This window comes from Anabrus simplex, chromosome 3 (genome assembly GCF_040414725.1).
Source record: "Anabrus simplex isolate iqAnaSimp1 chromosome 3, ASM4041472v1, whole genome shotgun sequence".
NCBI lineage: Eukaryota > Metazoa > Arthropoda > Insecta > Orthoptera > Tettigoniidae > Anabrus > Anabrus simplex.
In genome coordinates, this window is record NC_090267.1 from 438,675,681 (window position 1) to 438,689,410 (window position 13,730).

General features: G+C 40.6%; 1 protein-coding gene across 2 annotated transcripts in view; it reads right to left on the reverse strand.

The window, feature by feature from the left end:
* Positions 1-13,730, reverse strand: part of Eip74EF (Ecdysone-induced protein E74) — a 570,400-nt gene that overhangs the window by 365,566 nt on the left and 191,104 nt on the right. The gene's annotated exons all lie outside the window — the stretch shown is intronic.

Here is a 13,730-nt window from a genome sequence, read left to right on the forward strand (position 1 = left end):
ATGCAGAGTTTCACTTAAACCCTTATAACTACATTCGGTGTGGACATTTTTCAAAAAACCAAAAAGCTCATGAGGGTAGCCAACGGCCGTAGCCGTGTTGAAACACCGGATCTCGTGAGATCTCCTAAGTTAAGCAACATTGGGCGTGGTCAGGAGTTGGATGGGTTGCCACGCGCTGTTGGTGCGGGGTAAGGGAATGGAGGAGCGGAAAGGAACTGGCCACCCTACCGCACGTAAACTCCGGATCAGGAACACCTCTGCGGAGGTTCGGACCTGCCTTCGGGCAGAATAACCCTTACCTCATGAGGGTATTGGCTCAAGGAACACACTATAAAAAGAATTATGTAAATAAGTTAATTAGGCTAGGATTTTATTTGAAAAAAGGAAACGAGTAAAGAAACAAGCGATATCAAGGAGTGATTTTCAAAAATTTTTTTTTAGTTTGGTGCAGCTGTCCAAGACTCACAATTTGAAACCTTTCCGGGCCCTTACCTCTTTCGCTTTCGGCACAATTGAGGAAATGGCTTTTCACAGTATAGGGACCCCTACTTTGTACGCTAAGAAATATTCTCAACATTAAAATATAGAACTCATAACTCTTGTAAAAAATCTACCCTCGGATCTGAAAGGGATAACACCATGGCTTTGGACCACCATGAGGTTTGAGAGACGAACCAATGAGTCGCGATGTGTTATTTTAGACTGTTGGTAGAGGCCGCGCTCAGCAGTTCTTAAGCAGGGACTCCTCAGACTGGTTGAGTTTCCTTAGCGGCGAACGCCGTATTCACGTGACAAGGCTCCTAAATACGTTATTCACCACTATCTTCTTATCATTTCTAATATTACGATTCTTTACCCCCGATATAAAATAAACGACGTTGTCAAGAATTAGTTGGAGAAGTAGTATAGACAGTTCTGACACTTGCCACCATACTCACCCGACATGGACTTAAACAAGAATTTCAGGGACATGACACTTTTGCTATTTGGAATGCTTCGCACCAACACAGACGAAGGTACTGGAAAGGGAAGGATTGGGAAGGAAGCGACCGTAGCCTTAACTAAGGTACAGTCCTAGCCAGCATTTACCTGGTATGAAAATGGGAAAACATCGGAAACTATCTTCAGGGCTGCCGACATGGGTGTTCGAACCTAGTCTCCTGAATGCAAGCTGTCAGCTACGTGACTCAAATATCACAGCGAGCTCGCTCAGTTTTATGGACGTAATGGAGAGGCCGAATCCCCCCTTCCGATCCTATATTTATCAACAGCAAGGAGTTGTGACTTCAGAAGTCTTTCGTTCATAAGACGTTTTCAACATGAGTATAAAAAGAGTTATTTTACATTATTCACTTCGGCAATCTTATGTATAATAACTGACGCACTTCTGATGTCACAACTAAATTAAAGAATTTAATAGAAACTTATAATTTAATTAAGTGATATCCTCAACATAATCTTAATTCAACATTACACTGTCCTCTAAAAAATCTGTTTAATAGGTCTAACTTTAGATATTTGATAATCTTGATCAACCATAGTGTCTGAATCACTCTAAATCTGTTTAAAATCACTCACGTTGTCTTAGCATAGAACACAGTTGAGTTGTATCACTAAGATACCTTCCTTGTATGTTTATGTAACAAGTCTGCATTTTGATGCACTCTGATTCGCTCGAAAGAAGTTGGATCTGGACCACTTTTAATTTGATTATAAAAATGTGGATAATTTCATTTTGAGAAAAAGTGGAGTTGCACCACTATTAAAATAACGTCTTTAATTATGTAAGATTTAAACTAAACAGAACGATATTTAGGAGAGAAAGTTTAGTTTACAAAACAATTTACAACTCGCCCATTTGAACAATAACTCGGGGGAATTGCGGAGTGGCCGACGAGATTGTCGACGTAACTCACAGCATAGAACGGCAATGGATCCAAAGAGACATGCGCGAAAAATTACGTTTCACAGTCGCTTGAAACCCTCAAACAAGACGGAAACATCTGCAACCTTGAGAAGAGTACTGTTAAATTAAAAAAAAAAATTGTTTACTCGAAGAGCCTAGGTGGCTCGGGCGACAGCGCGCCGGCCTTCCACCGCTGGGTTCTGTGATTCAGATCCCGGTAAAAAGAAATGGCGTATGGCTTTTAGTGCCGGGATGTGTCCAAGGAATTCGGCTCTCCAGGTGCAGGGCTTTTGATTTGACTCCCGTAGTGGTGAGGATGAAATGGTGATTAAGAGGACACATACACCCAGTCCCCATGCCAGGGGAATTAACCATAATGGGACGCCCCTGTGACCAAAGGCCAGCACGCTAACCATTTAGCCATGGAGCCGGACTAAATCCCTGTCATTCCATGCAATATTTGTGCTGGACAAGGCGGAGGCGGTACAGATTTTTCTCCGTGAGCTCCGGTTTTCCCTGTCATCTTTCATGCCACCAACACTTTCCAATATCATTCCATTTTCATCTGTCAGTCATTAATAATTGCCCCAGAGGAGTGTGACAGGCTTCGACAGCCGGCACAATTCCTATCCTCGCCGCTAGATAGGGGCTCCATTCATTCCATACGTGATCGGGTCGAATGACTGGAAACAGCCTGAAGATTTTCATTTTTCATTGTTTACCCGAGTGGGTGGTACACAGATGTCTCCGTTGCGTATTCTGCAATGCAACTGGTTCATTTCTTTCTCTCTGTTACCGTATTATGCTGTCATTGACAAATGATACTGAAACAATTTCAGAGCGACAAAAACAATAGCCACGTATTTCATGCGTTTCTTGCGATGTCCGAATCAACTTCCTAAACATTTATGGGTATTGCAAAAGTCTATTCGACAGTCTAATGTAGAGCCCACACCAGTTTCCGATAGCTGCACCTTACACATTCTGCTCTGGGACCATTATCGTTCTAAGCGGAAAGTTTAGTCAAGGTTCTCATACACAACTCCGCAACTCACTTTTTTCTAGCGTATACCTTTTTAATGCGGGAATTTCTGAGGACATGTTCGGTTCACAAGTTCTATAGCTGATTTCCCTAGTACACCCCACAGGGGTGAGCTTGATGTACTGCATTGTAAAGGTGTTGTCTATGGGTGTAGGTAAGTTTAAGCTACCATCGCGGAACCACGGACAACCATTTCGAGGATGTCCAACGGGGAATTCGAACCCACCTGTCTCACGAGTACAGAGCCATAACAAGCCGTGACGCAACGCGCTGAGCGAACCTGTTAACTCTCTCCCTTGTAAGCACTGAAGAGTAGATCGCCTTCGGTGATCAAATACCGGCCCGGATTACGAGCTTGCAAGGCAGGTTGCATTCATTCCCTGCAGCAAAGACCGGCATTGTCCACATACCCTGCTCTGTGTTCGGCCGCGTGCCTCAAGCAGAATGTCTGTTCGTCTTACAGAAGCCAAAAGGAAGAGCCCTCCCTCCAAAAATACACGAACCAATAAGCAAATTTAATTTTAAACAAGCTTCCCAACTCCTTCAAGGCTAACTTACATAAACAACTAACTTCCGGGAGCAAAATCGCACGTGCCAGCAGAACTAATAAACAGTGTTGTGCCTGCTTCCTTACAGACTGTCCTTTACGTAATTTAAGCAGTTGAGATAGATCAATGTTGCCGAACAATTGTTGTTATTCTTAGAGAGATAGTACCTCGCCAAATTACGTATTTCAAGAGGGGACACGACCCTCCCATGGTGGTGACTATTATCTTAAAGTATGTGCTTCACTTCATTTATCGTCCGACATTTTCCCAAACACAGTAGACGTCGTCTGTCTTACAAGGCTAAACAAGAGTAACAATGACACCACGAAATAATAATAATAATTATTATAGAGATATGTAGCACATACTGCAGAGAACACTGAAGAACAAAGCAGAATATAAACTCACATTAAATTCTTTAAGGAAATGGCATTTTCCACCAGCCCCATGGTATAGCGTTAGTACGTCAGTCTCCTTCGGGTTCGATTTCCAGGATTGTAATCCTGGACTGAGGACTGGAACAGACTTCACTCAGCTTACGAGACTACTTAGGGAGCTGTCTCACAGGCGTGGTTCGACTGACTAGTTCAGGCGGTTAAGCTTCACTTGCCGGATTCGATCCCGGCTCAGGCCGGAATTTTCTCCCACAGGAGTTCCCTACGTACCGGTAGATTTATCGATACGCGGCTGGCGTATTTCAAAGACTTAAAATACAACCGGACTGAGCCGCAATCGAAACTGCGAACTTGGGCTCAGAGGGCCAGTACTATACCTCCTGAACCATTCAATCCGGCACTCTGTCACAGTGTATATGTATACATAATCTCTCGCTGCTCATTCATTCTCTCAGTAATATTTTAGTGACAGGTAAGCTCATAATAGGCCGACTCCTTGGCTGAATGGTCAGCATTGAGGTCTTCGATTCAGAGGATCTCGGGTTCGATTCCCGGCCGGATCGGGGATTTTAATCGCGTCAAATTAATTCTTCTGACACGGGGCCTGGCTGTTTGTGTTTGTCCAACACTCTCTTCTTCATATTCAGACAACACACCACACTAGTAACTACTACAGAAACACGCATTAGTGATTACACCCCTCCACATATAGTTAGCGTCGGGAAGGGCATCCGGTCGTAAAACAGGGCCAAATAAACAATTCTCATGCGTGACCCCATAGATGGGGAAAATGCGACAAAAGAACAAGGTGAGCTAATAATAATATTTCACGTCCCCCTAATTACTTTTACGATTTTCGGAGACGCCAACAGACTTTATGTCGGTTAGTTATTTGCCACAACAATTAAATTAACAAGAGGATCATGAGAATCGATCGCATGATCTTTAAATCAATGCCGTAGACCAGTTGTTACCAAGCAGACCGAGACAGGAAAATGGACACTTAAAAAGAAGGGCTGAACGAGAGTTCCAAGAAAGATTAATCATGGAGGAAGCTCCATCCACCTTGTAATGGTCGGGAACTCAGTCACGAAACTCCTAAGGCTCACTGAAAGTGAGTCACCTGTTAGAGCACGAAGCCTTAAAATCGCCAACAGGAAGTGCCATACCCCATCACATAGCTATCTGCACTCTCCTTCCTCCTCCCAGATAACACTGCCAGGAAGGTAAGGACTCAATGATTCATAATAGAACATTTTTTTCTCTTTATCTATACAGAGTGTAACAATGAAGTACACAAGGACCTCGTTTATCCGGATTAAGTAGGACCGGAACTGATTCGGATTATCAAATATTCGAATAATCCGGAAAACTAAACAACAAATACAGTACATATTATATAATCCTCTTTTCAATTGTACAAAAAATAAGAATACTTTTCGTACATTTACGACTCTGTTTTATCCACTAACCCTTTCATACCGAGTACGCACAATTGTGCGGGTTCGTATTTTAGTTATCCCTGGCCGTATTTAATGTTTTTTCGGCGCTACACCGGACTGCAGTGATTGTGCAGGACACGTGGCGTGTATTTCAATTGATTTTAGTATGCGCTTGACCGCCAGGGCGAAGGAAGAAGAGTTTAAAAAGCACAGTTGATCGGCGAGATGGCAGGAAGCAGTAGTGCCGAAAGTAAGTATTTATTTACTGCGTTTATATTAATCTAGAAGCTTTACTGAATACCGGAATATATTCAATGAAGTGTGTACATTGGTTAGGGTGAACGTACATTTTGAAGCTACACCATCGTACGTGATACAACGAGGTTTTGAATTTTGATACGCACAATTGTGTGGGTCCTGTTTTTCGGATGTTAGTTTTTATTTTGTAAAATAAACTATTAATACGTGTATTGAGGAGCATTTTAGTCAGTTCTTGACGTACAAACAAAAATTCACACCTCCAGTTTTCTTTCAGGTCTGAAAGGGCTAAAATAATGTGTGACTTTTTTCTGTTTTATATTTGCATAGCGTTTGCGCGCAGCACGATCACAGTTCTGCCGGTGTGGTTTCAGTCTAGGATTCTAAACAGGCCATCAGTTTGTCCGTCTAGCTGCATTGTTGCCTCTCCATGAGTCATTGTTTCTTTTGATAGAGCGCCGGTTTCATTTTCGAATTCACCATCAGTGGATTAGTAGTGCGTTGCATTCAGAAGAGCGTGGGATTCGAATCCCACCTCGGCCGTCCTGGGAATGGTTTTCCATGGTTTCCCATTCTCAATTCCAGGCGAATACCAGGACGGTACCTTTGTTAGACCGTGGCCGAATTACTTCCAATTCCTGTCCCTAACTATTCTTGGCAGAAAAGACATTCAAGAAGAGAGTCTACCCAGTAAAAGAAATACTGTACAAGTATTTTCGATACGGGTAAACGAGGTTCTTGTGTGTGTGCAGCAGCAGAGGACGCGGTGTTCTTCAACCTGGTCCGTCACCTCACTGCTCAGGACTGTACGGCCATCGAACGGGAACGTTTTGACCGCCCCTTACAGGCCTATAATTCATTTACCATATGTTTTCTTTTTTCGGGTAGTTTCTGAGTCGAAACTGAAAAGAAATGTCTTTAGATATGACAAAACATCTAATTTAAGAAAGAGTTTCATGTGGTACGCTGGTAGGTTGTTTCTGTGTTTGTAGTTGTGGAAAATGAGTTCGACAATGGAAATCAAGAGTTTCCGATTCCATGTCCATATAAAACATTTTCTTCTTCTAAGTGTGAGGAGTATCTCTTGAAAGTTTGGAATACCTTCTTGTTACATCCTATATATTCACACTGTAAAGGGAATGTTGTATTTCCCCTTAACACAAGAATCACCATTAATACACGGTAAGTGTGTAACAGTAACACATTCCATTCTTCCTTAAATTAACTTAATTTTGTGATCAATTCAGCGTGTAACTGATCCCACTTCTTGCTCCTTGGTTCAAAGTATGTAAACATGAAATGAGTCGGGCCCTAGTCTAGGACTAGCTAGTCTTCCGACCTGCATCTGAGGACTGGTTCGAAGTCCGCTCCGTCTACACGAGAATTTACGATGTGTAGCCACTAATACGTTAGAATGCGAACAAGGCGCAAGTGTCATCTAGCCGCTTACAGCTATGTACGTGAGTTGCATACATTTAGGGGGTCTCATAGTTCAGATAGCTAATATTTATGCAGAACTGTCGTGCGGGTAGAAAACACTTGCGCCTTGGTTATATAAATTTGCATTCTAACCTAAAATTCCTTTCCCAAACAATGAGGTAGTGGTCACGGTCTAGCCGACAAGATTCATCTGGATATGTCGCATCAGTCTCGAATCTGACTGCTGGATCAGTTATACACCCGCTGTTTCATCGAAGGCGATGGCTATTCCCCGAGTTTATAGCAGACGGAGATTTTTTTAAAATGCAGTGGAACCTCGATATCTGTAATCACCTCGGGAGCTGAATTTTATTTCGAGTTATCGAAATTCCGCGATAGGGAGAGAATACCGTTTTTTAGCATGTATAGCACATAACTGAATCACATGTATCTACGGGCTTATAGTGAATACATTAACCGAATTTCGAGTAATACAGAAATAAATACACGTGAAGAATAGAACAAATGGCTGACAAATTTAAGTTACATCGAGATACTGAAAATTCGAGTAATGGAGGTTCGAGATATCGAGGTTCGACTGTGTATGTAATCTGCCATTTTCAAATCGAAATACTGCAAAAGTAAATTGATATCAATGTCAAAACGTATAAGAGTACTCCAGCTGTTAAATCTTTACTTCGGAGTAAAACCAACTTCCCTTGTTGTTAAAGAAACCTCCAGAGGCCGTATTCAAACTCTGTTTTTGATGGCATACGGTACGCCATAAAGGAGTAGCGTCCACGAAAATGGAAGTGTTCAACTAACAGGTTACATCGTGCTAGAGCTGGGTGACCGTTAGAACAGCACGTTTCATTTGTAACCGCTCTCACACAGCGCGCGGTATCGGATTCACATCATCACTTTAATAATATACAGAGTGTAACTAAACTCAACGGCAAAGCTTCAGGAATGAATTCCTCATATATATAGAGAAAAATAAATAACGGATGTATGAACAGGCGTCCGGAAATGTATAATTACAGAGTTATCCGGATTTAACGTGTCCCCAAAGGTAAACGTCCAGGAGGTTTAAGTCAGGAAAGCGTGGTGGCCAAGCAAACGTCGAATAACTCTGCAATTGTGCATTTCCGGACGCCTGTTGATACATCCTTTTCCCCCTTCTTTTTAACGTTAGTACAATTCGACACTCACAACACGGTTGCACTCTTACAAATTTATACATCTGTAACGCCAGTTGAAACACTCTGTCCACGTATCAGATGAAATGTCCAAGGTGATTTCCTCCTGTATGAACACAGGCCTCCGCTCTTCTTCGCACTGAGTGTCGAATACGGGGATTTGGTTCGACATTAGAACTCGCACTTTTAGGCAGTAATAGGTTAGAATAAAAACTCACTGAAGCGAATAACAAGTCTACTCTAGCCTTCACGACGGTTATGCTATGAGTTTTGCATGATCATTAGGGGTACGGTCCATCAGAACCCCTAGAATTCTTGTTACTCTCGGTACATTACGGAAGAACCAATTAGATGACACCTCCTACTAACCAAATTAGTTTCCATTCTAACCTATTACTGTCTAATAACCCGGGGTTATTCATCACCAATAGCAGTCGAATACATGAAGTACTTAATGTGTTTCCAAAGGTAAAATTACAAGTGGGTTTAAGTCGGGAGAGTGTGATGGCCAAACAAAGGTCGGATAACTCTGCGTTAATGCATTTCGGAATCCATGTTGTTATATCCCTCTTTGTAAATGAGGAATCCACTCCTGAAGTTTTCCGTTTGAGTTTTGATACACCCTGTATACATCTGTCTGTCGTTTACGTAAAAACTACTTGACCGTTCGAACTCTAATTTCAAAACCTTACATCTGGTACGTTCGGTTAACAAAAAGGCTATTTAATATCGCGCTGTGTCTTAAGGGGGCCATTTGACGAAAGAAAATAAGAAGCAAGTTAGGGGAAAATATTAACCCAAGACCCTTAAAAGTGAATATGCTGCCTAAACGTTTAGCCCTATTAAAAATGAAGCCTGCCAAGCACACTAAGAACTCAATCTCCTAGAAAACACTTTACTGTGGATGCGTTTTCGTCCTAATTTTACAGAAAAAATAATTGGAGTGTAATTCTTACTTACCACTTGCTTTACGTCGCACCGACACAGATAGGTCTTATGGCGACGATGGGATAGGAAAGGGTTAGGAGTGGGACGGAAGCGACTGTGGCCTTAATTAAGGTACAGCCCCAGCATTTGTCTGGCGTGAAAATGGGAAACCACGGAAAACCATCTTCAGGGCTGCCGATTTACCTTTTTGAAATATAAAACTTAAATCGTTATATTTTAGTACTCGATATATTTTGCAGGGAAGCAGAAGCAGTACCTTCACCAGTATCTTACCTCTCCAGTATTTCCAAAGACATCAAACTCATCCTAAAATTTACATCACAGCTCTTACAATTAAAAAGAGATATTCTTTCAAATGCTCCTTTCGGGCGTCTTTTCAGCAAATGCAAAGATGTAATTTCCCCAAAAAGGCCGAGGCTTAGTGATAAGAATGATTAGAACCAATTGTTTTGGAAAGTAAATGCCTAATTATTGTAAATAATAAATACATTAAATAAATATATTAAATAAATAAATATATATATGGGAAAATAATTTTGAAATATCCACTGAATGTCTCGATGATTTAAAAAAAACCGAGAAAATGAACTAATATATTTTTCTTTGCAAACTTTGATATCATTCCAGCCCATCAGTGATGGAGGTAATTGGATTTTTGATGTGCGGACGAAAGTCCATTCGATACTCCATGTGTAATGTCGGATGTAAAAGATCTCTGACAAAAGTTAAGGGGTTTTCAATATCTAATTGAATTAAGCATGGCTGATTTAAGTTAGTAAGCGTTTTGGGGCCATGTAAAATTTCCTATTTTTTGTTGGAGGCCTAATTTAAGATTGAATTGAATTTAGGTGACTGATCTTAGTAACAATTTTTGGTTAGTTTCGATCTTATATATATATATATAGGCTATATACATTTATATAATATTAATAACATATAAAAAAGGTATATTACTTAACAATAATTAATAATAACTTATTGATGTACAAGCTGGAGTTTACCCGACAAAATTAACTGAAACATCCATCGACTGTCCAGCAGAGATCCAGCTTACTCTGACATCTGGTAGAGCACAACGGAACGTTGAAATTGAAGCGCATGCAGCCTACATGGCGTCAGATCAACATTCCTGCACACGGTGAATCCGTATGAATATTATTATTATTATTATTATTATTATTATTATTATTATTATTATTGTTATTATTATTACATGTTGTATTTACTCTGGTATGAATTGAAACTAAAATATATAAGGCAAATATTTACGATTATAGATATTCTATTTTCCTTCATATTTTTCGTAATTTTTGCTCATATTTGTCATGTTCGGAGATGTGTGTCACCATTCATTTTACAAAGGAAATTTTTTTGAACATTCATTCGACCATCAAAATCCGGGCCCTGGTTACAAGTTGTTCGAAGATGTTTTGGAAATTCACTAAAATCCGGCATTTCTTTGTTAAGGCGATTCACAATGGAGTGCCAGTAAGTGTGCAGTATTGAACAGTAGTTAAGCCGGTAGCCTGTAGAGCGCGCCGTAACGCAGAAGGATGAGAAGGACGGAGAAGGGGAAGGGGACGAGGTGGCTGGCCATCGAACTCCCGTCGCTTGGCAACGCGCCCAAGGCCAGCTGGCTAATATTATAATACACCAGTAGCCCGGGTAAATATAGCGGCCGTGCTGACGTCACCACATCACACTGCTGCCAACAACTACGGGACTCCTCCAGATTTGCGTTTCAAATTGCCAAAATTAACTTAGGAATGTATCACCGCTGTTTCTACACTTGTGGGAGTTTCCACGATGATTTATCATAATTTACAACTGTTTAAATACGAAGAGGATGAAAACAAAGCATCCTTTCTCCAACACGCATGTGATAGAGTATTGTTTTTTTTCTTGTTTAATCGGCGTACAAGGCAAAACATTTCAACTCAGAGTGGCAGTATTGTTCTAGATCCATATCAAACAATACTGAATTATTCAATGAACATTTTTAAGTGTTACCTGTGTCAAAATATTAGATCCAGTAAGTTTTCGAAGCCAAGCAACATTTCGTATGAGCAGTATTTCAAGACAGATGCCAAATTTTTCCTTCCGACCTTTCTCACATAAATTCTGAGATAGTATTTCATAGTAATTTCCTACGTGCCTAAACGATATTAATTATTTCATTCACCACAAAAATTCATGTTTTCAGACATTTCAGTAAATAGTACAAGAGGACCTGTGACTGAAAAAGTTGAAGCTTAAATCAAGTGAAATTTTCAAAAACCTGGAAGAATACTACTCTACGGCAGATCTAAGGCCTATTGGTCGAATTCCAACGCCGTTAGTTTCCGGTATCAGAATAAGTACCTTTCACGAAAGATTCTTCACAGGCCCGAGGCTAAGAAAACAAATTTTAGATACATAGGAATTGGTATGTGCATAGGACACTTGTTTACTAAACACGAAGCACAATGATACGTCGTACTTAGATGATGATGATGATGATGATAGTAATAATAATAATAATAATAATAATGCCCGAAATTATATATCCCATAATTTGTGAACTGTTAACTGCTGGACCAAAATACATACTAAATATAAGAGTTGATTTATCGTAGATTTCTGCGCATATGTTGTAAAGATTATTCAATGTACAAAAAGATTAATAACAAGTAAAATCTACACTTGTTCATCCATCTATTATTATTTAACGCAGAGTTTACTAAATTTCAAATTTCTCTCGCCGTTCCTGGCGAGACCTGGTGTTCACAGTTTACTATTTCTTCTAGTATGGGCTAGAACCAATTTGTTACCATCACTGATTTGTCTCAGCCTCAGCCTTGGCTTTGACAATATGAAAGTGACTGAGACATGAGCGATGCTAGTAACGTGATTCCTTATGCAGCCGGTCCCTCTAATGAATGGTGTGAAAATGTCACTTATGTCACTGTTGATGCATGTCAGTGGGTTTGGCAGACTGATCTGCAGAACAGCAACTTCTGGCTCGGCGAGTAAAACAACGGGAAATTACCTCACTCCCTAATTCCCTACCATGCCTCTTCAGTAACATCTAGGCCATGCATGGCAGCTGATGGCGGAGCTGTTGAGGATTCGCCGGGCAGAGTAGCTCAGACGGTAGAGCTCTGGTCTTCTGCACTGACGCTCGCGGGTTCGGTCCTCGCTCAGTCCGATGATATTTGAAAGTGCTCAAATACGTCATATTCATGTCGGTAGATTAACTGGCATGTAAAAGAATTTCTGTGGGACAAAATTCCGGCACCGGCACCTCGGCGTCCCGGAAAACCGTCAAAGTAATTCGTGGAACCTCAATGCAAAACATAATTATTACTACCTTCCCAGTCCTAAGCCTTTCTCATCCTTGCGTTACGGAAAACCTCCGAAGTGGTAGTGGGGCGTTAAACCACTAATTAAAAAAACCGGATGTCGAATTCTTGCAGGAATACGATACTCCCTTCACCCCAAAATAGTTCCAAATTAAAACTCTAACTGATACTGCTTTCAGACCTGATCACCATTAGTACTCTCCTGTACCTCCGGACCACCCTGTAGAAATGTATTTGAAGTAACTTCATTTCGAAACTCGGTAGTCTACGCGGATACATAACTTGGATGCAAGTTAATATGCTTGAAATGCATATTGAGTTACATTTCAGAGAGGAATGTGAGATTAAAAACTAAGTCCATTCTGCTCCAGAGGATGGCAGAGCTGGCTGTTGGCACGGCGCCACTATGTCACTTTTGCTTTACTGAACGGGTCAATGAAGCTCGCTGGCTACGGTTTCAAGAGCACTCGACTACTGTGTCTCTAGGATCAGCTCTACCTGCTCTGCCATGCAGCTGGTTTTCATCAACCCGAGATCAAGTGGCAGTCTGTTTTTCTGGTAATATAAAACTATTGTACTTATACGAACTTTCACGACCAGATAATAATAGTAATAACAACAACAACAATAATAAAAATACTACTACTACTACTACTACTACTACTACTAATAATAATAATAATAATAATAATAATAATAATAATAGTAATAATAATAATATTGAAATTCGAATTTTGAACGGCGAAGTAGACATTGAAAACATTAAGAAAAAGGAACGCAAAATCATAAGAAAAATTCTACGCCCAAAACTCGCCGACGGACAATACCGACTCACTGTCAGAGGCAGAGAACGAAATCAAATAATACACAAATATTCACAGTGACGTTAGAAAACGCAGGTTAAGATTCTATGGACATATTAAAAGAATGCATCCAGACAGATTTACAAAACAAATAGTTTAATTCTATAGCATTGGCGAAATCAAGACCGACTTGAAACAGGCAGGAATTATACCAGCAGATGTCCAAAACATGGTCATCTTCAGATCCAAAATTCACAAATGGGAAGTTGAAAAAGAGGCAAGACCAAAGTAGAAGACTGGAACAACCTGGTCTGAAGACTGAAAGGAAGCCCACAGTAAAAGAATGAGAGAAATATGGGCGCAAAGGAAGGCAAATACACGTCTCTAAGTACGTTGCGTAGTCCTAATGGGTTTATTAGCACATTATGA